The sequence below is a fragment of the Lissotriton helveticus genome, chromosome 3_1 (genome assembly GCF_964261635.1).
Source record: "Lissotriton helveticus chromosome 3_1, aLisHel1.1, whole genome shotgun sequence".
NCBI lineage: Eukaryota > Metazoa > Chordata > Amphibia > Caudata > Salamandridae > Lissotriton > Lissotriton helveticus.
The window spans coordinates 629273081-629299282 of record NC_136061.1 but is presented as its reverse complement, the minus strand read 5'-3'; the positions used below and the strand labels follow the sequence as shown (position 1 = coordinate 629299282).

The 26202-nt window shown below is 47.7% G+C and overlaps 1 protein-coding gene across 1 annotated transcript in view; it reads left to right on the top strand.

Moving 5' to 3' along the window:
* The first annotated feature begins 5640 nt into the window (after nucleotides 1-5640).
* LOC144824687 (E3 ubiquitin-protein ligase TRIM56-like) overlaps nucleotides 5641-26202 on the top strand; it is an 81173-nt gene continuing 60611 nt past the window's right edge. Inside the window, exon 1 of the mRNA XM_078683718.1 lies at nucleotides 5641-5767. The gene's annotated coding sequence lies outside the window, so the exon portion shown is untranslated. The remainder of the gene's footprint in view (nucleotides 5768-26202) is intronic.

Here is a 26202-nt window from a genome sequence, read left to right as displayed (position 1 = left end):
TGCATTACTAGTCAGTACGAACATAAATACACGTTAATAAATCATGAATGGTGCCAAAAGACAGTGTTACATAAAAATGTTTAGAGGTGCTGAATACTATAACAAGGAGACTGTCCAGAACTAATAATCCCGACATGGGGGTTCATAAGTAGCAAGAAAATTCAATGCGTTCATTCAACCCATAAGTTTTCAGGGACTGAAGTCTGTAAATCCAATAATTCTCTCTTTGGAGTAAGTGTTTATTGTTGTCTCGACCCTCTACTTTGTTTATGACTTCCAGAATGGTGTATTTGAGTTGTGACACAGAATGTTTCATTTCATCAAAATGTATTGCTACTGTCGATTTTTGGTTCTTAGTGCTAATTTTGGACTTATGTTCATTTAAGCGTAATTTGATTTTTCCCTCTGTCTTACCGACATAAATCTTTCCACATGGACCTTTTAAAACTCATGTATTATCACTGTTTGTAGGATTTTGTTTTAGAACGTACTTTGATTGTATTTAAATTCATATGTGTGTTTAAAGATCAGGAACAATATACATAGGTGCTTATATATGTCGTTTTTTTTAGATGCTCCCAGACGAAGGGCTACGCCCGAAATGCATTGGAGCTGGATGAAATAATTATGGATATTGTGATTCGTGTTTAGTATGTGGAGAAACATACTCTAATGACTACATTGGATTAAAACGTTACTTTTCGAAATTCAAACAAATTGTCAAGATTCGTTTCTTTAAGATTGAGGAGGCACATGACCCCCAGACACAAGTGTGCCCTAGGGATGCAATCAATTTTCAATTGACAGCACTTGGTTTCTTAACTTTACCCCCATGTCATCAGGGTGTGGAGACTGATCCTTTGGGCTATGTGTTTGCCGAGCTGATGACTTCACAGGCCTCCGGTCAGTGAGCTTGTCAGCCCGTCAAATAGTTTGCCCAGAGTCACTCAGCGTCAGTGACTCAGGCTGGCATTGTGCATTACTTATGGCCCCAACGCAGGATGTATACTATTTAGCGAATTTAGGTGAGTGCAGCCTGCATTCTTATAAACATTAACAGCAACCTCTGTTTTTATTGTAGAGATGGTGATGGGGACAAAAGTAAAGGGGTGGAGCCTCGACGCCCGGTACGAGAAACCGCGACTGGACACAGCTGTTTGCAAATAAGTCTTGACCCTGTGCCTCATGGACACAGTCCAGCCCGAACTGCCAGACGATGTCTTCCCTGAAACGGAAACAAGCATCCTGGGACCAATTTCGGACTAACAGCCCTCATCAGACAGGCTAGCTTGAATCTAGTGGCAAAGTGAGTAAGGGACCCACGTATGGGCATGCCCTGCCAACTTAGGCCAAACAATGCAAACACAAGGAGATGATGGACGGACCCCTGAAACTTTTCAGACACTCACCCCCAGTCAGAGATCTGAGTTGAATCCATCATCGTTCCTTAGCTCACTTCAACATCTCAGTTCAGACACAGCTATATGCAAATCAGTCTTGACCCTGTGCCTCATCATGGGACCAGTCCAGCCAGTACTGCCAAGCCATGTCTTTCCTGGATCGGAAACAAGCATTTTGGGACTGGTTTCGGGCTAACAGCCCTCAGCAGCCAGGCTAGCTTGAATCCAGTGGCAAAGTGAGCAAGGGACCCACGTCTGGGCATCCCCTGCTAACTTACAGCGAACAAATGAAACACAAGGAGATGATGGACGGAGCACTGACATTTTTCACGCATTCACCCCCAATCACAGATCTGGTTTGAATCCATCATCGTTCTTTACCTTATTTCGCCACCCCAGTTCAATCACAGCTAAATGCAAATCAGTCTTGACCCTGGGACTCATGGGAACAGTGCAGCCCGAACTGCCAAGCCATGTCTTCTCTGGACCGGAAAAAAGAATCCTGGGACTGGTTTCGGTCCAACAGCCCTCATCAGCCAGGCTAGTTTGAATCCAGTGGCAAAGTGAACAAGGGGGGCCTGTTCCCACAAGGAACAGGGTCAAGCCTGATTTGCATATGGCTGGGTCCAAACTGGGGTGGTGTGGTAAGCAAAAGAATGATGGATTAAACTCAGATCCTTGTGACTGGGGGTGAATGTTTGCATAGTCCAGCATTCTGTCCATCAATTGTTTCTTTTACATATGTCGCCCTAAGTGGGAAGGGTATTCCCAGGTGTGGATCCTGTGCTCACTACACCACGGGATTCAAGCTAGCCTGGCTGATGTAGGGTGATGCTCTGAAACCGGTCCTAGGATACTTATTTCTGTCCCAGAGAGGACCTGGCTTGGTAGTTCGGGCTGGACTATTCCCACAAGGAACAGGGGCAAGACCGATTTGCATATGGCTGGGTCCAAACTGGGGTGGTGTGGTGAGCAAAAGAATGATGGATTAAACCCAGATTCTTCTGACTGGGGGTGGATACTTGCATTGTCCAGCATTCCGTCCATCAATTGTGTCTTTCGCATATGTCGCCCTAAGTGGGATGATTATGCCCAGACGCAGGTCCCATGCTCACTACACCACTGGATTCAAGCTAGCCTGGCCCTGGAACCAGTCCCAGGATGCTTGTTTCCATTCCAGGGAGGACCTGGCTTGGCAGTTCAGGCTGGACAGTTCCCACAAGGAACAGGGTCAAGGCTGATTTGCATATGGTTGTGTCCAACTGGGGTGGTGGTGTGGTGAGCAAAAGAATGATGGATTAAACCTAGATTATTGTGACTGGGGGTGAATGTTTGCATTGTCCAGCATTCCGTCCATCATTTGTTTATTTTGCACAGGAAGAAGAAACCAGCAGCCCCTTGCTAATATAGTTCTTGGAACTGCAAAAAGTAGACAGTGGTTAATTTGTAAAAAAATAAGTGCCTGGGCTCTTGTCAGGAGGCAGTTTGCACCAGCCCATTTCTCCTGTTAGCGCTGCCTAAAACAGAACAAACTACTTACCATAAAAGTGAGGAGAGGATGGCCAGAGCTGCTGTCTTCGGACCTGGGGAACCAGGTTTTAGTCTCAGCGTCAGCCTGTGATTCTGGGAAAATCACTTTATTTCCGTGTGCCTATCATAAATGAATGTGTCCTTAACTGGTGCTCATGAAAAGCACCAGTGTTAACGATTGAGTGCTGGTGCTGAGCACTGGAAACCACTGGCTCAAATTAAGCACTGGTCTACATCCTGTCCATATAACTGTCTAGGTCTCTACCTCCTAGCCATTGGAACATTTGGAGTCCTGTTTTCAACAAGCAAAATAAAAAGAACTGGAACATTCTGAAATTTGAATGGGACTTTTTCTTGTGAACCTCTAATTGTATAACTATATGGTTTTGACTGAAGGGTCACACCTTGGCAGCAGGTGCTTATCATGAGTGCAGACGGATGTGAATTGAATTGCTTATATTCACTCTTATTGGGACACGGAGAAAGTGCAGTCATCTATGGCCCACTGTCTTGCTCTTTTGTTGTAAAAGTTCTTGGAATTTCAAAAAGCAGACCTGTTTACATCCTGTCCACATCACTGTCTAGGTCTCCACCTCCCAGCAATAGGAATGCAGGAAAAACACTTTCACTAGTGTCTGGGAAGCCATCGTCCCCTCAATCTTATGCCATGCCAAAACCAGGACATCCAAAATAGATCCCATTGCACTTTCGTAATTAACACTGTAAGTCAAACTTTAAGGGTGACCATCAGAAGACATCCACCCCTGCATTTGCAGAATCTCCTTATAAGAGCTTTCATGTTGCTAAAATCATGAGATTACTGCTCCCTATAAATCTCAATATTTCCTTATATTTGGGTCCAGCCATTAATTTACACTTCCAGCCCTTGAGCTGATCATCTGTTCTCACTAAGCGCTAGTTTAACTGTAGCCTTTCAGGGGATAGACTGTTTAACTGAATCTAGTAGCACTCTCTCACATCAAATGTTCTTTCTGCAGATTTGCATCCTCAGATTGCATGCAAGCAAAAAAAGCCTTGCCTTTATTCCGAAATTTACATCGACTTAAAACTTCCAATTGTTGCCTCTCTTTGTTTTTCAAATAAACCTCTTCCTACTTTGCGTCCTCTCTATGCCCCATTTCTATGAGCACCACCTAATCTAAATCACATTTGTGTTTGCCTTAATCCCTATTATTGTATTTCTATACATTTCCCATGTATCATTTCAAAGATCACAACCTTTCCTTTAAAAGTCACACCACAGCACCCTAACAATACTTAATCGCTGTAGGTTATCTATTAATACCACTAACCAGCTGAATTAATTGACATATTCCCTTACCCCATTTAACGTCACACCTAACTTCTATTAATTTAATCTACCACATAGAAACTGTTGTAAATACATGGGATGGTTTCCTTAAGGGCACAAGCCTAATCCCAATAGCAACTCAAAACCACTAACCTTGGGTTACGGAGTAGCGTCCTGCCTGATATAAAGCGCTTCAAAACCTTTTCAGGGGCAGTAAGCGCTATATGCATGCAAGTACATTACAATACAATATATAACCCTCTTGGCCCACACTAATACTATAACCATAGTATTCGCCAGTCGGGCAGTGTACTGTGATTTATACAAGCTGCATAATAATTCACTTATACTGCTCGCCACTCTTACACTCACATTAGACAAAACTGGTGCAGGTCATGTCCTTTACCCAGTATTGTACCAGTAGTCCACAACAATAACCCACCTATCACCAACTGAACAGACATGGAATAACCAAAGGAGATCTGCAAGGTACCAGTGGTCAACGAAGGACTTTCATTTAGTCCACCACTGCAGGTCCCAGCAAGCTGCACAGTACGACCGCTTTTTGACACCTCACAATGACAATCAATAAGGGATGATATTAATCATCCCCGCAGACCTACCCACCTTTCCTTCTTGCTCTCCAACCTATGCCTGTTCAGGACCATGCACTTTTAACAAAATAGCTCAGAATGGACATTCCTGTGCAGTAATCAGCTAAGTGGACTATGATCTTAAGAGCCTTAAAGGGACCTGCAGAGCAAAGCTTAGCTTACCGAAAACCATGAACTGTGCGCCTATTTTTCACATTTCTTTATCCATAACACCTCTAAGCGCTGTGGTTACTCACGCGATAACTGCACCTGACGCCTTATATGGAATGGAAACACTTACCACAAACAAATGTTCATTTAGTACAAAGACAACACCCTTCCAACCACACTCCTATGTAGGTAGGTTTGTCAGAATCATCCACAGGGGTAGTAAGCGCTATATAAATGTGGCAAAGCGATATATCTGACTGGTTTTATGTGGACGTGCTTACTTTTGTGTGATATGGATACCATAACAAAAACTCACAAGCCACCCACATGCTTGTCCGGTAACTCACTTCGTGAAGCACCTGAGTCTAGCGCTCGTTGTATTCCATGCCCTAATACGTAAGGCACGCTTTTGGGAAAAGATTATAGTTTCACTTCTCGGGCCCGGTCCCATTTGGAGACGTCACCCTACTTTAAAGCGCTGTTTGAGGCGCCAACAATCTGGCAGTACAAGGGAAAGGGGTGGGCGGAAGCGAGGTTGACAGCTATTGTGGGAGGGGAAACATTGGAGTAAAATGGTCGGATTCAATGTTTACTGCAAAGGGGCAGGCTCAGCCCCACCTCCCTTGTGCACTGTTTCCGGATTTTCAAGTCTAAGTTTCGTTTCTCCTCATGCAGTTACCTGCTGTCTGTCACCTGGTAAGAGGGGTGGTGTTTGGTCGCTCTGTCGCACTGCAGCGTTCGCACGGGAGGAAGCGAAGACGGTAAGGAATAATTGAAGGGAAAGGCATGGGGAGGACAGAGAAGTGTGCAAGGCGAACGAGCACTAGAGTAAGTGTAAGACGGGAGTGGCTTAGTGAAGGAGCACAGGAGTAAAGTCTGAGATACTAGTGTGAAAAATTGAGGGGTCACAGGAGTCAAGTGGCAGGTGTATTGATCCATGGCTTTAAGTGGACCGGCCACCCCTGGCCCTGGGTCTTCGAAAAATTAAAACTGACTTTTAAACGGGTCCTAGGCAGCTCTTATTTACACGAAAAACATTGATGGTATCTCAACAATGACTGGAAACCACAGTGGTAATGTTTTTGCGGCAGCTTCCTTTTACGCTCCATATGTTTTACGTAATTTACTTATCTAAGTGTATTTCCTTGCTCGAGGAGGCAGTTTTCTTTACTTTTTTATGCAGACAAAAAGGATGTGTCTCACAGAGAGGCTGCATACAAAAAACAAGCATTTGCAATGCAATAAGTCTCGCATTTGCGAGAGTTTAAGCTATTGGCATAGTAAATGACAATGATTTTTATTTATCTGTTTTGATAATTCACACATAAATAAAAGCATTGTCATTTACAAGAAACTCACAAAAAATCTCGAGAACGGGAGAGTCTGTATAAAAAGGAAAAAGAAAGCAGAAAGTGATCCTTTATAAGGACAAGATAATAGTGCTTACAGACTAAATAAGACATACCGTGTAACACTCGAAGTAAAAGTGCCAGTCCTCATAGGAGGTTACAAATCAAGACGAGGCAGTACTAAGGAGGGTTAAGAAGCCTATTAACGAATCAGAAACCAGTATTTACGAAGGATAATGACACAAGCCAATGATAAATATGGGCGGAGAATGGGCGAGTCTCCAAGTCCATACTCGAATACAGCATGCACCGCAGCGAAAGCGCTGCCCAGGCTCAATCACAAAAAATAAACAAGCATTTACAATGCAATGGTTTCGCCTTTGAAAAAAGTTTGAGCTATTGGCATTGAAAATGTTAAAATTTGTATTTATGATTTAGTTTTGAATACAGATAAATAAATGTTATTGTTATTTACATTGTCATTAGCTTAATCTTTCGCAACTGTGAAACCTATTGTACTCTACGGACAAGCTCAGCAGACAGCAATTAGTACCACACACACACACACCCAGAGCCACACACACACAAACCCAGAGCCACAGCCATACAAAGACACTTATAGCCATAGACACACACACACACCCAGAGTTACACACACACACACACACACCTAGACAAGCTCAGCAGACAGCAATTAGTACCACACACACACCCAGAGCCACACACACATACACACCTAGAGCACCACATACACACACACACACCCAGAGCCACACACCCCCAGAGCCACAGCCATACAAAGACACTTAGAGTTATAGACACACACACCTAGAGCCACACACACACACCTAGAGCCACACACACACATACACACCTAGAGCTACAGACACACACACCCTGAGTTACAGACACACACACACACACAGAGCTAGACACACACACATAAACCCAGAGCTACACACACACTTATAGCTATACACATACAGAGATCCACATACACACTGAGAGTCACACACACACTTATAGCTACACACACATACCCAGAGCCACACAAACAGTCAGAGCTACACACACACACCCAGAGTGCCACACACATAGACACCTAGAGCTACAGACACACACACCCAGAGCCACAGACACACACACACACTCAGAGCCACACACACAGAGATCCACATACACACCGAGAGCCACACACACACTCGTAGCCACACACACACAACGAGAGCCACACACACACACCCAGAGCTACACACACACTCACCCAGAGCCACACACACACACACCCAGAGCCACACACACACACACCCAGAGCCACACACACACACAGTCAGAGCCACAGACACACACACCCAGAGCCACAGACACACTCAGAGCCCTAGACACACACACACACTTCGAGCCATAGACACACACACACTCAGAGCTACACACACACACCCAGAGTGCCACACACATAGACACCTAGAGCCACAGACACACACACCCAGAGCCACATTCCTCAACTATAGTAGTGTTTAATAGTAAAGCAAGGAAGATGGGATGCATCTAATTGTTCCAGACAGAATATAGCGCAAAGCTCCTGGAAGGGGGGCAAGGACTGGACAAGAAGCGAGGGGGAAATGCCAGCAGGGATGACGAGAGTGGCGGGGGATATGCGAGGGGGAAGTACAAGCAAAGGAGCCTGATTTAAGCAGATGAAAAGGGAGGGGAGTGCGGGCAAAGGAGCTATTTGAACAAGCTCTGGCATTGCGCGGAGGGGGGCGGGTGCGAGAGCGCACAGAAACACAGGAATCAGAAGCATGTATATACGTAGGAGGCAGTGATATGTGAACGTGTACGCATGTATAAGGGCTGACGTGCAAAAATGCGAAACGTGCACGCAAAAGAGACAGTGGGGAGGGCAAGGGGGGTGGGGGAGGACTTGTTTGCGAAAAAGAGAGGGGGTGAGACAGGGCGGGAGAGAGCAAAACGAGCTTTGGCCTTTTGGCTTTGTCAGGACACACCCATTGACGTAAAAAGCAGTTAAATTCATCCACATATCCGTGTTAACATCACTAGTAACACACAAGAAAAGATATGGATAAAAAGAGACATTTGGCCAAAGGCCATGCGAGCGGACCTGCAAATGCACACTGAGCTTGTAAACAATACAATCCTGCCTCATTTGCAGGATTGTATTGTGCTGCGCTGAGAGCCTGTTCATCAATCCATGCATTCATAAGTTCACACACACTTAGTTGTACAATGAACCGCAAATGTGAAGGACATAATTAACAGGGAGCCATGCCAGAGACACATGCCAACAATTTGAATAACTCCAAGTGAGGCTAAGGGGGCATGATGTGCAAGGATAGCCACTTTCTCCATATACTTTTAAAGTGGGCAAAAAACAACATTTTTGATGTAGCCAAAAGGTATGCAGATCGACAAACGCAGTTTAAAAAATTCATTTTTTTAATAAGTGATTCCAGTACTTACTGTCCCATATTTATAACGGAAAACCAAAACTCTAAATATCAAACATGGCGCAGCTTAAAAGCACTCTACACACAAACAGTAAAGAAGTCTATGTCCTAAAATAACCAAGGATCTCCGCGCGCTTTATTGAGATATTTCACAAACACTAGCTGCACGTCAGCTTATTGGCTGTTTTGTACAGCGTCACAAATTGGCATTAATATGCCCGACTTCTGAGAGAGAAGCTGATCTAAGAGCGTGAATCGTGACTGCCTGGGGTCTGGTAGCTAATGAGGATACGGACGCGCTTTGGTGGTTTTATAAATCCAGTATGTAAACAGTGTTTCTGTGTGTCTACATTATGCTCTTTCTGCTGTGCGTCCTTCATTAAATTGCATGTCGTGGTGACGAGTGCGCGCAGAAACAGAGGAATTAGTAGCATGTATATACGTAGGAGGCATTGGTATGTAAACGTGTACGCATGTAATAGGGTGTGACGTGCAATTAGAAGAAAGGGGCCTGTACATGGAGTCTATGGGTGATAAGTCAGGCGACATGCACACATACGAGTTTTGAGAAGAGCAACGTGCACACACTGGGATACAGACAGGACTAGACAGAATGTAGCGCAAAGCTCTTGGAGGGGGGACAAGAACTGGGCAAGAAGTGAGGGGAGAATGCCAGCAGAGGTGACGAGAAGGGTGGGGGATAAGAGAGAGGGAAGTACAAGCAAAGGAGCATGATTAAAGCTGATGAGAAGGGAGGGGAAGTGCGAGGAAAGGCAAAGGAGCCATTCGAACAAGCTCTGGCATTGCGCGGAGGGGTGCGGGGGCGAGAGCACACAGAAACTGTTCTAGGACACCCCCGCGCCGCATGGCCACCAGCTGCTGCGTGTGCCCACCCTGCCTGCCTGCCTCGCTACCGCCGCGTGACCACGCCCCCTGCCTTCGAGCGGCGTGGTCCGTGCTCGCCTGACCGGCCCCTGTTGTCTTTGCCGTTTTGTAACTTATTTTGTCATTCTATATTGCCTGTTTCTTCTGTCTAGTGTATTTTCCTGTTTGTATTGCCGTTGCTTAGCTGCCCCGCGTCCTCCCTCCCCGCTTCCCGCCTCCGCCGCTAACCCCGCCCCTTTTGCCTTCTGTACCCTCCCCGCTCCCGCCTCCCAGCTGCTCCGCCCCCCGCGCACTTGGCCATATATGGCGACCGTGCGACGCAGGTGAGTGTGACCTAGTTCTAGGACACCCCCGCGCCGCACGGCCACCAGCTGCTGCGTGTGCCCACCCTGCCTGCCTGCCTCGCTACCGCCGCGTGACCACGCCCCCTGCCTTCGAGCGGCGTGGTCCGTGCTCGCCTGACCGGCCCCTGTTGTCTTTGCCGTTTTGTAACTTATTTTGTCATTCTATATTGCCTGTTTCTTCTGTCTAGTGTATTTTCCTGTTTGTATTGCCGTTGCTTAGCTGCCCCGCGTCCTCCCTCCCCGCTTCCCGCCTCCGCCGCTAACCCCGCCCCTTTTGCCTTCTGTACGCTCCCGCCTCCCAGCTGCTCCGCCCCCTCGCGCACTTCGCCATATATGGCGACCGTGCGAACGCGCAGCGGGCGCGCCGATTGTGCGCCGAAGGCGCGCCAAAGGTAAGCCCGTCTGCGCCTGGACCGCACCCAGTGCCAGGACCCCTGGCCCCCACCGACGGAAGCCGACCCGACGAACCTACAACGCCGCCGATCTCATCGCACTCAACGCCGGCGGCATCCCGGGATGTCACCGAGCCACCCCGAAGCACACCCACGGACCCTTCAGCTGCCACGCCTGCAAGTTCACCTGCACCCGGACCTACCCTGCACCAGCACCCGCCAAGCCAAACACCAGCAGCAACCACCTCAAGTGCATCCTGCTCAACACCCGCTCCGTCCACAGACACGCTGTCGAACTCTGGAACCTCCTCAACACCACAGCCCCCGACATCGCCTTCCTCACGGAGATCTGGATGAATGCCTCCTCAGCGCCCGACATCGCCATCGCCATCCCAGAGGGCTACAAGATCACCCGGAGGGACCGCACCGCCAACCAGAAGGGAGGAGGCATCGCCATCATCCACAGAGACACCATCCGCATCACGACCAACACCGACGACACCCTAACAACCGCCGAACACCTGCACTTCCAGATCCACACCGACCCGAAGACCACCCTCAGAGGCACCCTGATCTACCGACCCCCGGGACCACGCACACGATTCAGCGAGGACATCGCCGACTTCATCAGCCCGCATGCCCTCCCCTCCGCCGACTACATCCTCCTGGGGGACCTCCACTTCCACCTGGAGAACAACAGCGACCACAACACCATCACCCTGCTCGACAACCTCGCCAACCTCGGACTCAAGCAGCTGGTGTCCACCCCCACCCACCTCGCCGGACACACACTCGACGCCGTCTTCTCATCCAGCAAAGACATCGCCTTCAGCCACGCAACAGGACTCCACTGGACGGACCACAGCTGCGTCCACTTCACCTTCAAAAGAACGACGATCCACCACCACCAGCAACAAGTTGCCCGAAGAAGCTGGAACAAGATCACAGCCGACCAGCTAACCGCCTCCCTGAGCCAACACCCTCCTGCCGGCTCAGCGAACCCCAGCCAGGCCGCCGACAACCTCACGAAGTGGATCAGCAACTGCGCGGACGAACTCGCCCCTCTGAGGGCCCCGCCCAGCAGACCCGGCAGCAGGAAAACCCCATGGTTCACCGACGAACTCAAGAGCTCCAAGAAGAACTGCCGAGCCCTCGAGAAAGTATGGAGAAGGGAACCTACAATGGACAACATGACCACCCTCAAGCTCGCCACCCGGAAACACCACCAACTGATCCGCGCCACCAAGAAAAATGCATTCAAGGACCGGCTGGACAACAACGCACACAACTGCAAGGAACTCTTCAACATCGTGAAAGAGCTCTCCAACCCCAACGCCGGAAACAACGACATCACCCCGTCGCAAGACCTCTGCAACTCCCTCGCCTCCTACTTCCACAACAAGATCGCGGACATAAACAACAGCTTCAGCATCCAACCGACGCACGCCACAACCACAGCAACACCACCCACCACCACCCTCCGCGCCTGGACTCCGATCAGCACCGAAGAAACCATCCGCACTATGAACTCCGTCCACTCCGGGTCTCCGACCGACCCCTGCCCTCACCACGTCTTCAACAAGGCCGACGCTGTCATCGCACCCCACCTGCGGGACATTATCAACACCTCCTTCGACACCGCCACCTTCCCGGAGAGCTGGAAGCACGCAGAACTCAGCGCTCTACTCAAGAAACCGACAGCGGACCCCACCGAACTCAAGAATTACCGTCCCATCTCGCTCCTCCCGTTCCCGGCCAAAGTCATCGAAAAGACCGTCAACAAACAGCTGGCCGCCTTCCTCGAGACGAATGGATCCCTCGACCCCTCACAGTCTGGCTTCCGAGCCAACCACAGCACCGAGACCGCCCTCATCGCTGCCACCGATGATATCCGAACCCTGTTGGACAACGGAGAAACAGCGGCCCTCATCCTCCTGGACCTCTCCGCGGCATTCAACACTGTCTGCCACCGCACCCTAGTGCAGCGCCTCGGCAACATCGGAATCCAGGAGAAGGCACTGGAATGGATCACCTCCTTCCTCGACGGAAGAACACAGAGAGTCCGCCTACCACCGTACAAATCAGAGGCCACCGAAGTCATCTGCGGCGTACCTCAAGGATCCTCGTTGAGTCCCACCCTCTTCAACGTCTACATGAGCCCCCTCGCGGCCATCGCACGCCAACACAACCTCAACATAATCTCCTACGCCGACGACACCCAGCTGATCTTCTCCCTGACCAACGACCCCGCCGCCGCCAGAGCCAGCCTGCACGAAGGGATGAGAGATGTAGCCGAGTGGATGACGACCAGCCGCCTGAAACTGAACTCAGACAAGACGGAGGTCCTCATCCTGGGCTCCTCGCCCTCCGCCTGGGACGACTCCTGGTGGCCCCCCGCCCTGGGCACCGCACCCAAACCGACGGACCACGCACGCAACCTGGGCTTTATCCTGGACTCCTCCCTCTCCATGACCAGACAAGTCAACGCCGTCTCCACGTCATGCTTCAACATCCTACGCATGCTATGGAAGATCTTCTGGTGGATCCCCACCGAGACCAGGAAGACTGTCACCCAGGCCCTCGTCACCAGCCGACTGGACTACGGCAACGCCCTCTACGCCGGAACCACCGCCAAGCTCCAGAAAAGACTCCAGCGGATCCAGAACGCCTCAGCCAGACTCATCCTCGACATCCCACGAAACAGCCACATCTCCGGACATCTGAGAGACCTGCACTGGCTCCCCGTCAACAAAAGAATCACCTTCCGTCTCCTCACCCACGCACACAAAGCCCTACACGACCAGGGCCCGAGCTACCTCAACAACCGAATCAACTTCTACGCTCCCAAGCGCCACCTCAGATCAACCAGCCACGCCCTCGCCGCCGTCCCACGCATCCGAAGAGCGACAACAGGAGGAAGGTCCTTCTCCTACCTGGCCGCCAAGACCTGGAACTCCCTCCCGACCGACCTGCGCCTGACCCAAGACCACCTCTCCTTCAGGAAGAAGCTCAAGACCTGGCTGTTCGAGCAGTAGCGGCACCCCCCCTCCTAGCGCCTTGAGACCCTACGGGTGAGTAGTGCGCTCTATAAATGTACTGATTGATTGATTGAAACGCAGGAATGAGGAGCATGTATATACGTAGGAGGCAGTGGTGTGTAAACGTGTACGCATATATAAGGTCTGACGTGGAGAAAGGGGCGCGCAAAAAAGACAGTGGGGAGGGCATGGGGGCGGGGGAGGACTTGGTGGAGAAGAAGGGAGGGGGTGAGATAAGGAGGGAGAGAGTGAAACTAGCTTTGGCCTTCTCAAGAAAACACCCATTAACGTAAAAAGCAGTTATATTCATCTCCACATTCGTATTAACATCACTAGTAACACACAAAAAGAGACATGGATAAAAAGAGACATTTGACTAAAGGCAATTCGAGCGGTCCAGCATAAGGACACTGAGCTTGTAAACAATACAATCTTGCCTCATTTGCAGGTTTGTATTGTGCTGCGCTGCGAGCCTGTTCATTAATCTATTTATTTAAAGTTTACACACACAGACTAGACACGGCTGTTGTGAGCAAAGGGGTCTTTTGGAAGTGTCCCTGACAGAATGTTACGCAAAGTTCTTGGATGGGGGGCAAAAGTGTGCCTGAAGTGAGGGGAACGGGAGTGCGAGGAAAGGAAAAGGAGCCATTCGAACAAGCTCTGGCATTGCGTGGAGGGGGGCGGGGGCGAGAGCGCACAGAAACACAGGAATGAGGAGCATACCGTGCAAAGCAAAACATTCACAACACGGAGCAGCAACGAGACACACAAAGTGGAGAAGCAAACAATTAAAAAAATGTAAACAAAATGCATCTTACCTGAACGCAAATAAAAACAACACCAATCCGGCTGAAGGCACTCCTGAAAAGACGAAAACAACACGGAAAGACAAAAAAAAATAAACCCCGCCCACCGCCGCACTGACGTGTCCAAAGGGGCCGGATGAGAAAAATTCTCCGAAACTCCCACGAGTCGCCTCGCAGAATGACGGACGCCTCTGTTTCCCAATGGCTAGCGTCCATTTATGGAGCTAGCCAATGGGAAACAGAGGCGGGACGAACATCGATACTGGTAAACAAAAGTTTTCGCCTGCGCGAACCGCTGCTTGCGCAGCTTTTCGCCAGGCGAAACCTAAAAAAAGACCTTTGTGTGTCACACAATGAGAAATGGACTTGCCAGGTACCAGTGTTCTCAGAGTAGATAATGCACGTACGGAAAGGCCCATTGAAAAACACTGCAATGGGCCTCTTGGCCTCATACGCTGTACTTATCTACATCCCACAGGTTCGACTGTTCCTGTCCAGCTTCCCCAGGTGCTCAGCCTAGATGGAGCTGTGTCTGCTGCTTTTCTCCCAGCCTGTCAGCGTACACATACTATATGTACAACTGGAGTTTGCTTATGGCATGACTTGCTTGATATGGTTTTGTTGCAAGTGCACTTTGTGTGTTGTGGTTCTGGTGCGAGAATGTTTCCTTGCAGGGTGCTTGTGCCAATTCTCGTATTGGGTTTCTGTAGTCTGTGCAGTTTGCTTGCTAGCATACTGCAAGTACGGTGCATTAAGCTTACTGGTTTATTGAGATGCTGGTTAAAGTACAGTTTTCTGTTAGGGTTACTTCTACCTGTACTGTTTTCTAGCTGGGATGTTTGTGTCACAGTGAATAGCTTTATTGATACAAGCGCAACTTGGCACTGATGCTGCTGTTGACTGACATCTGCTTGTTGGGTCCGGTCAGCTTGTTGGTGATTGTATAGATGACCTGTATGGTGTTTTCAGGGGCCTGGTTGGCGTGCCTTGATTCTGATGTAATTGTACGTTAGTTGCAGTTCTGTATATGATACATTTTCCTTACTCATTAAAGAGTAGCACCCTTGTTAGGGTGCTGTGGTGTTTTTTTTTTTGTTTTAAAGGAATTGTCGTGTCCCTTTTCTCCCATGCCCAGTCCTACTATTGCCCAGTGATGTAGAAAGATGGCGGAATCCCTAATGCCCCTCGTAGACTCTCGTTCGTTAGTAAAATGCAGCAATAACTGCTGTGCCGTGGGTCCCATTCAACACAGGGTTTTGGTGCCTCTGCTGCGTCATGGCTAGCGTTGCCTTTCCATTGTACGTTTCTCAGTGTGCAACCAGTGTCTGGTTTGCAACTCTCTGGCAAGGCCACTGGAATTATGCAGTTGTGTGGCCGATGAGTTTTTAGCATAGTTGGGATTCTGCCGCATTTACCACATAACCCACCTGCCGATCAAAAAAGAAAAATTGTATGTAGCTCAAACTGCTCAAAAAGTTACTAAAAACGCAGCTAAATGTGTTGCCAAGCGCGGTTGAAGGCCCTTTACAAAGGTTGACATTTGTTGCTTGTTGCTATGTGTGGGTGTTAAACTGGTACTAATGAGATGCAACCTTTGCCAAACAGTGTTAACAAGTGTAAACATGACAAAAAATAACTAAATCTATAAAGAAAATATGACTCAAAATTTGTCCCTCCCCTGCCGCATAATTCCAGTGGCCCTGCTATCTGGCTTTGTGTGCCTCTGTGGCACCAGTCTTCTATACCCAACTGTTCTTGTACAACTTGTTACCACCTTGGTACGTAAGGTTCTGTCTCCAGCTCTTTCCAATGCCCGCCCCGTCTGCTAATATTATACTCATATCACTAACCCAGCTTGTATCCTGCTCTCCTTAGCCTTCTCTACCCAGCTCTGGCCGGCTTGCCCTTGTGCCCTCTGTCCTCCCGTGACCTGCTCCACGGCCATGCCGGTGGTTGGACAAATCTTCTCTGACGCACTCCTCGTCGGACCCCGTTTGCTGTTGCCAGAGTAATGCCGTCTTCTCTGATCCTCATTCAGCAGAGACCTGTGAGATGATGTACAGACACCCAACCAGCTCCCGCCACAGGCTAGACGAGGGAAGGCTGGTGTGGAATATTAATGCCTCCTGGCAGCAGGCGGGCACAAAGTGCTGCTGCTCTGGGCTTGGGAGCAAAGACTCTCCTTCGACAGAGAGACAAAAACCTTAAATGTTCGGGGGGTAAACCCATGTAACTGCTCTCCTCGGACTTCATGAGATTCTGTTATAAGAAAGCCAACAATCCTCTGCGCAGGCCACCCTCACCCACACGCAATCCCCCCCACTCCCCTCCCTCCATCCAAAATCCCATTTACCTGCTGTACCCTCGCCACAATAGTTACAGTCACCTAATCTAACCAACAACCACGTTTTTGTACTGCGTGTCAGTGTTATGTAGCTTCGTTCACGCGCTATACATTCTTTACATGCACACCGATAAATGAGGTTCTGGTGGTTATGGTATGCCTGGGCTACAATATACAGAGGGCTCTTCCAGGTAACAGGACAAGCAGGACCAAGGAACAGACACCTCGGCAGCTGAACACAGCATCTCCACCCTTAGAGTGTGACTGTCACAGTTCGCCTTGCACATTGTTTCACATCACCCTAATTAACCAATCGACAGGGGTTTGCTGTTATTGATTACTATGTTCCCACGCCGCTAGATGAAACCCACTCATAGCTGGTAGCGTCGGCAAACATATTTTGCTGGCAACCACTTCAAGTGCACCTCATGGACTGCTCTGCTTTCAGTGAAATATTAGGGTCACTTAAACCATACAACTCGAACATTCTAGCCCTAAGAGACACTCACACAAGTCGGAATCTCACACATTAAAACATTTTAGAAAAGGAAAGAGGGAAATAAAACAAAATGGAATGCGCGCAGACAACAAGAGGAAGGAGAACACAGACAACGGGAGGGGGGTGGTAACAAATTAAAGTACAACACGGAATGCGCGCGGACAATGGGAGGGGTCCGGAGGAAGACTAACACGAACAACACTGAAACTAACTAGGAGGAAAGTGAAAGCATGTCATGCGCGCGTTGTGCTCAAACGCCGCGAGCGGTACACGTGCACATCGCCTGTCCGGGCACGTGCACATCTCCTGTCCCCCTTCAGAAGTAAAACCGACAACAATAGATCTCGCCAAGGCGGACAGCGCATGTACTACATTGCTAGGCGAAACCTAAAAAGACGTGAAGGGGAGAAAAGGAGTGATTGCCACACTCTGAAGACACAATCCCTTCCTCAGACCCCAGTAATGGTTAATTCACATTTTCAGAGGTGAAATGTTTTGAATTCTAATTTTTTCAACAACACCATTGTTACTCCTATATCAAATGTAAACAACAATCATTGGCAAAGACAATGGTTCAAGCTTGTTCTATGTGTATATCTGTAGTTGTGTGATGTGTCTTGGCTACAATAACTCTCACAGAGGGGCACTCCAGTGCGAGTCAGATGTCATGATGTGAGAAGTTCTGAATATTAGTTTACATGTTCTAAGCCATGCCTTAATTTTATTTGCATAGGCCATGTTTCTTGGAAATGATTCATAGTTGTGGCCAAATAATCACTTCTCTTTTAGAGACCTCCTACTTGAATCCCCAGAGAGTTCGTGAGGGAGGTAGCACAGGAGCAAATGTCAGATTGACTTGATCACAGGTGAGGGAGCACAGGAGTGAGTGTCAGCAGTGGCAGGCCGTGACCTTCAAAACTGGAGGGATGGCGGGTCAACAGACACAGTGGGAGGGGGCATAGAGATAATTTGAAAAAAGTAATTACCCGCATTTCGCTCCACATTTTCTTCTTTCTTCGGGAGTCAGCTTGAAGGCACCTCATGGAGCCTCAGGCAACCCCGTTTTGCAAATCCTATTGTTGCTCTCATGCGGGCTGCAGATGAGCAGCATGAGAGCAGTGATCGGATTGGCTGGAGCGGACTGTCTTGATGCTCCACAGGCAGAGGAAGCCTGTGCCTGCTCTCCACCCAGCTGTCTGACACAGCTAGGGGGAGAGGTTTACACTGCGTAAGTCAGACTGTCCGTGGCAAGATGGCCGACTAAAGTGACTTGCTCAGTGTAGACTGGTGGAGTGAGCTCCACTCCCCAGCTGCCAGGCAGCAGCAACAGCCCCGTCCCTAAATACTGCTTGGGCTGAGGGCATTGAAAAATTAAACGTTAATTCATTTTATTACCGTTTTATTTTTCATTTTTGAAAATGGGGGGCCCGCCACTGAGTGTCAAATGCCAGTGTTCGCATGTGAGGCAGCATTGGAGCGATGATCAGGGGGGAGTGATCATTGGTGATGGAACACAGAGTGAGTGTCTGATAGGAATGGTCACTTGGCGGGACCACTGGAGTGAGTGCCATATACTAGTGTCCACGAGTAAGGCAGTACATGGTCAGATAAGAGTAATCCTGGTTGAAGGAGCACAGAAGTGACTGAAGGTGATGGAGTGTCCACAGGTTCAAGAGTGAAGTGTCCTTCATTACTGAATGCTTGCAAGAAAGGACTGCACAACACAAGTGATACAGAAGAGAGCTTGGAGTGTCAAATAGGAGTGCATACTTACCGGCCCAACTGACGTAGGCATTGGGCTACTGTTTTTGATGCAACACTCCAACTCATTTACTTAGTTAGCTCTGTCATCACTCTTCTACATTCGGTATGGTAAGCGTTCTTGCCTCAGCAGGATGAGATTTAACAACAGCCGTCTGAAAGCTGTGAAGTGACTTTAAATTTCTGCTGTGCAGGACCTAATAGAGTTGCTAACTGACTGAACAGCTATGTTTTTTAATGAAGATATTGAAGCTAAGGCTAGCCTCTGCAAACAAAAGTATCTAATTTAGTCTTTAGACGGGCTCCCATGAGGTCATCAGGGTCTGAAGGCACACTGTCATTTCCTCTGCTCTTGGTTCTCTTGTGTATTTGCCTGTGATTTCAACAGGCCTAAAGACATGTGTTAGACCTGTCAGCCTTTGGGTGGTCATCCTTCAGACAATTTGCCTTACTCCTCGATTATGCTTTGTTGGCCTTGGGACTCTGCACAAGTGCTTGTACGCTCTCCTTTAACCATGGTGATATAGGCTCACTTCCAACTGACACATTTAATTTACTTGAAAGTCCCTAGTAAAGTGGTAGTACCTGTACCCAGGCCAAGTAAATTAATTGCTATTAGTGGGCCTGCATCACTGATTGTGTCACCCACTTAAAGAGCCCTTTTAAAACCCGACTTGGGTCTGCCTTTGCAGCATGTGTGTGAAGTTTGAAACTGCTATTTCAACCTGTCAAAATAAACCTTCTGCCAGGCCTAAACCTCCCTTTTTAGTACATATTAAGTCACCCTTAGAATAGGCCCTGGTCAGGGCCATAGGACAGGATGCAGTTTATTTAAAAAGATGGATATGTACTTTACGATTTACATGTTCTGGTGGTGAAAAACTCCTAAATTTGTTTCTCAGTACTGTGAGGCCTCCTTCTCCCATAGAATAAAACTGGGTTACCTTATTACATTTAATAAGTGGTAACTTTCATTCAGGAGAAGGTAAGTCAGTTCAGTTCATAATCTTTGTTCGATTTTAGAAATAAAATCATAAAAGGCATATCAGTTGAAAGGAGCAAAAATTGACGTTGACATACTCACACACACTTTAAAACCCCTGAGAAAACATACAAGAAAAAAGCAAACAGTAGGTGAGTTTAAAACTGTAGGTCCAGTAAAGCAAATCTGACTTTAGTAAAATGCATTGGTTTTAAAATTGGTCACAGAAACTTATGTCGTAGGTTATTATGTTTTGGACAAATCATAACAACATGTAATGTATCATTGACCAAAAAGGTAAGACAAGTTTGGTCTCTAAAGCATTGTAATTTAAAACCCTCTTTAATGGTAAATTCGTTTTTAAGTCACAATTCCGAAAATGGCACTTTTCAGAAGTTGGCATTTTCTTGTCCTTACCATTTTGGTGCCTGCAGCTTGTGTCTGAGTCACATGATTAGGTGTAGCTGGCAGCTGGCCTTTGGGTACTTCTCCCAGACAGTGAGAAAAAGGGGGAATAAGTGTTGGCAGGATGGGCCATCTTTGATTTGATAGAGGGGAGGAACTACCTAACACACTTACACATCAGAAAGACTCTGCCTCAGCACACCCACAAAGTGTTCGACAATATACTTACCAGACAAACTGAGACATGCAGGGAAGAAATTCCAAACAACCTTGAGGGTGGAAACCTCTAGAATGTTCTCCTACTTCAAATCAGGCACTAAGTATAAATATTGGACTGTCAGACCCAACTCTTCAGTACACTCCAGGACTTGTGGATGCTACAGAAGAAGGACTCTCTTCTACTTGAGGCCTGCCCTGCTTGCTGAGAAGAAAGACTGGACCTGCACCCTTCCCATGCTGACGTGACTCCTAGGGTCGGCTGACTGATCTCCTGTTCTGAGCTACAGTGACATAACAAGCTTCAGAGGCCTCCCTGCAACTGCCCAGCTGACCTGCAACTGGAAATTGTGGCCTCTATTGAAGTGAGTTCTTGATGCCCTAGAGGAGCCCCATAGGACTTGGACCCTTGATTTGGCATCCTGACTCCTCCTTCAAAAAAGGGCAATATCCTGAAGTTACGGTCTCTTCTGGACCGCGACTGAACCCTGAACATGCCAAGATCTTGCCACCAGCACTCACCGCCTATAGGCCATCCATTAAGCTGATGCAGTATGAGACGAGCGGGAGCCGAAGCTGAGCACCTAGGGAGGTTAAGCAGCAGCCGAGCTGCCACATTCTGTACCCTGTGCAGTCTCACCAGTCTAGATTGTATGACTCCCAGGTATAGCACATTGCAGTCATCCAGCCTGGACATTACCAATGCCTGGACTGCAGAACTTCTTGCGGCCTCTGGAAGGAGTTCCTAGATCTTTTTCAGGGTCTTCAGAATTCCAAAACATTTCCCCGTTAGCCTGGTAATCTGACTGTCAAATAGGAGTCCAGCATCGAACAAAATGCTGTGGTTGTTAACTTACAGCTTAGGGTCAGTTAGTGGCCCTAGTGAATCCAGCCACAAAGCAGGGGGCCAGATAGATGGCTGCTTCCCCAAGGTGAGAACTTCTGTTTTCCCATCCTTAAGCTTGAGACACACGCAGCCAGTTTAGAGAGACTGGTGTCATCCAGGGAGCTCAAGTAAAGACTGAATATGGTAGGGATTGAGCCCTGCGGCACCCCCTGCAGCAGTATGTAAGGAAAGACATTCATGAGTGTACCTTAGTCTTTGTTGTCTACATTGTAGGAGGGACCTGCCAGCTATCACAATTGGGGTTTTTCCTGTTTCCAGAGAGCGTTCCGCACAGAACAAAAGGTGGAGGTCATGGATGGTCCTGGTGACGTTAAAGGGAGAGGGATAGGTCTAACACTTCAGACAAAGATAATTTATCTTCAAGCAGAACTATCACACCAGCAAAAACCTTTTTGCCATCTGTTCTTTGTTCCCAAGCAGAGCTCGGTTTAACAGGACATGAATGTGTATTCTCTGAATTTACCATATGGGTTACAGGGCTGTGGGATGGGATCTTCCAGAAGGATGTCATGTCTACAAGAATGAATTAAAAATTTAATGGGTCTCTATTTCATGCAGCAGTCAACATGTCCTTAAAAAAGAACACTATTCACACCCCACACGTACTCCCCACTGTTTAATGTGGAAAGATACATGCAACACAGAAGTACATTTAAGTAAAGAACACGGTTATAGAGAACTGCCGTGATTTTACCCGAGGGGACTGGAAGACTCCTCTCCCAGGGGTAAGTGACAAACACTGACAAAGCAACTAGGTCTCGTCTTTGGGACCTATTGACTTTGCTAATAGTTTTAGCCTTGCTGCACAGCATCTGTAATACACAGGAAAGAAAATGATACGCTGCTGGCTGCTTCATTTTGTAGGCATGATCACCAAGCATGCATGTGTCTACAAAATTACACAACTTTTTTTTTTCTTTTTGTTTACTGATCCGAGTTAGGGAAAGACAACCCAGATTGTGCAGCAAACCAAAGAGCCTAATGACGGAGGGTGGGGAAGCTGCAGGAGCAGTGACGGCTGGTTTTTGAAGATGGTGGGGGGCAGGACGCAGGGGTAAATACACATTTGCCTGCCCGCCGCTGCCACCGCCGCCGCCTCCTCTCAGTCCTCTTCCCGCTGCCAGGGCAGAAAGCAGGATGCACACGGCTCCAAGCTTCCCGATAGCCAATCACAATGTTAACCAACAGCTTTCTATCTTTATTGAGGTGAAGGAGCTTCTGTTCAGAACACAGTCAAGCGTCCAACCCCTCCATAGCACAGATTCTGTATTATTGCTTGCCTCTGAGTCCATCCGCCAAAGTCCTCTGCCTTGTGGCCATATTTGCTCGGACCTTTACCTGCCCCAGAGCTTGTGATTAAGCACGTAGGCATATGGTTCGATGCAAAGCTTACCTTTAATAGCCATATTACGTCTTTGGCGGGCAAGTGCTTTGGGATTTTAAAAACTATTTAAAAAATCCTCGTCCTTCCCGGATCTGCCAGAAAAACAGTGGTATAGGCCCTGGTCACCTACTGGCTGGACAACTGCAATCTTTTGTACTTGCGAGTCTCACAATCTCCGTCAATGAGACTTCAGCATATGCACAATGCGGCAGCCCATCTGCTCCTGATCCTTCATAGATGGGCTTCCATGGGATCTGCGCTCTCAAAAATATATTGGCTACCTATGAAGAAGAGACTATCTTTTAAAGCCCTGTGCTATTGCTACAGGGTCTTTATGAACAAGGGCCCTCGCTACTTGCACCTTTCATTGAGATTTACTCCCCTACAAGGAATCTTAGATTTGCTGGGTCCTTGCAGGCTTGCATCCCCACTGTAAAGCAAGCTCGTATTGGGAGCTGCTCATTTAGCATCCGAGCTGTGGAACTACCTTCCTCTTCAAATAAGACTGGCAAAAACTGAATCATTGTTCTGCAAAAACTTTAAAACTTGGCTGTTCAGGTCGGCCTGATTGTGTTGTTCATCAGCTGCTGTATATTTCGCTCCCTAGGAGCTAGGCCTCAGTGCTGGGGCCCTTCATTAGAAGTGACTTTGCGCTTTACAAATATATTTATTATATTATTAAGATCATCCACAATGCAAAAAAACTTGCAAAAGCAACAGTAATGCACTATTTGAAACCAGTGGCGTAACAAAACTTGAGGGGGCCCCCCTGCAAACTACATGGAAAGGTCCCCCTCCCATCTTCCATGCCAGTCTAGAGCTCTCAGGCCAGCGACCCGCCATACTGCAGGGGATGCGGGGCGATTGTTACGCCACTGTCACCAATACAGCAGTTATAAGTGACACTGGATGGTGGAGTCAAAGGTTGGGCTTAGTCTGCCAGCAGGCTATCATAGGTGGTGGTTCATTCATTAGGGTCCCTGCCATAAGTACGCAGGGGAAGTTCAGGGCCGTTTCTGCCATTAGGCAAGACTAGGCGGCCGCCTAGGGCGTCAAAAGGGCTAGGGCGGCAAAAAGCAGAGTTTGTACTGCACGTAAGAAAAAGTAAACAAACAGACCTCGAAAGCGCCATCACGTCACATCCGGCGCCAGTGCACCACAGGGCAGGGGACCTAAGGTGAGTGCCCGCAGCCCGCCACTGCCAAACGTCCACACTCTTAGGAAATGTCCCCCAGTGGCAAGGTGTTGTGTAAAGTGAGTGAGGCACACATTTCTAATACCTGCGCACACCAGAAAGGGCTCCCATCTGCCTCTGCACAGCATCAAGCTACCTTTCTGCTTCGTCACTCCTGCTCTCTCGCTGCACTTTTAAAAAAGCACGGCAGGAGGTGCCATGACAAACCTGAGGTTCTTCACCCTGCTCCTGGCCACCTCCTGCGTTTTCGCCGCTGGGGACATGATGCTGTCATCATCACTAGGGTAAGTGGTGAAGCGTCCGTCGCGCGCTTTCATTATGGTGGTCCCGACACTGCCCTCGGAGCCTCGATGTCAAACATTCCCTTACACTGCGGGAGAAAGTTTTGCGAAGATAGTATTGACTTCTCACTTCTGCTGTCTGCGAGCGTGCTTTGTCCAAATGATAGAAAGCACAGAACATCCTTCGTTAAGTAAGCATTTTTTTCGATTGAGGTCAAAATACGTAAAAGGAGTGCTTCCTTTCATTAGCCGAGCTTGGACACATAAAATCATATCACAGCCACCAAAAACTCAAAATGTAAAGTATTAAGTGGGAGCTATAAATAAAAATCAACATTTTCAATCACGAAGCTCCTCACCCAATTGTACGGCTTGTTTTTCTGTCATGTCCCGGTTTGTAGCAATAATCTGTTTTTTTGTGTGTGTCAAACGCTGCTTGCTTATTCCCTTTTTTTTGTTCAGGTTTGACTATTGAGGTGCAATCCAAGAGGATATTCCACGTGGGCCTGATTCACAATATCATTATTACCATACACAAGTTAATGCCTATGCACTGTATACATTTATAAATGTTTGTATATTTTTGGTTTCAGAAACATCCGCAGTATATATGTGCTTCATTTTTACCCCAGTTCAGGCATGTTTTCCAAATTCAATTTGTATACTGTGAGCGTTACAATAGTAAACGTACAAATGGTACTTGCAGAAATTCAGTTTTTCTTTTGATTTAAGTTTTCTTTTTCACTAAAAGGTTTTTTTCTTTATTGTGATCTCCCATTTCTACTGCTTCATTGTGATGTGTGTGCTTCGTGGCACGCTGCCCAAAACACTTAAGGGGTGCACTTTTATCTCAGCAATACGGTAAGGGCGTTAGGTTCACTCTCTCCTGCTTTGGCTGCAACAGGAGGTAAAGGTAGTTTTTAAGACATTCAGAGCAGGTGGCCAGGTATGGAGTCATAGCTACAGGGTATTTGGAATATGTCAAGTTTAATGGTCTATGCTCTGGACTAGTGTGCTTCCTGTGTTTTTGTGCACAAGTAATACCAATTTGTCGAATATCTTTTCCCAATACCAAAAGTAATTGAGGTAACGTAGAGGAAATAATTTCTGTTATAGAGTAAATTATGTGTGTCACCCGGATGGTCCCAAATTAGAGACAGCCCATTACTCCAGGGTCAGGTCCCAGTGTTCTGTTTCACTAGCACCCAGGAGTTGTCAGTGCTAAATAATTCAGGTTGCTGATTTCTCCCTTGTTGGTAAAGTTAGAAACCCTCTACCTTTTGCCAGACACACTACAGTGTCTGTCTAACACGTATAAGCATAGGGTTAACGGTGGCTCCTTGGTGCGTTGGAGCGCAGTGACATACTACAGTTTGGCGAGGGTACCTTTTGAGAATACTAACGCACTCTATTTCAAAATGATTTTTCTAGATGTGTCAGCATAGTTCTCCATTGTCGTAAATGTCTATAAAACAAAGTTTTCCGCTTTTGGGAAGTTCTGTGGCCTCGAGGACTTGTAGTCCTTGTTTATACAGGACTAGAAGGACAAACCACAAGGACAGGATCCGATGGTCATTTTTGGTGGTGAACTAAATATGGGGGATGTAAAGCACAGTTTTTAATCTTAGGAATCAGGATGAAGAGGGGACTTGGGATTCTCTTCCGTCAAGATGAGAGTGCTATCCTGATAAGCGTGGAAAGAATGGAACTCGCTCTTCCCTTATAGCGTTAAAAGAATGCTGATTAAGAGATCGTTTCCTATGCCAGGTCTAGCAAAGCAGATAGTGAACAGCGTTCTTTTATAGTAATGCACATTTACTAATGGAGTATGTGAGTGTGAGGCATGCATCCCAAACATGCCAACACCATTCAGAGAACAATGTTTTTCTGCACTCTTTAATATTTCCCTTTACAAAAATGAAAGAAAATAGTAAATGAGA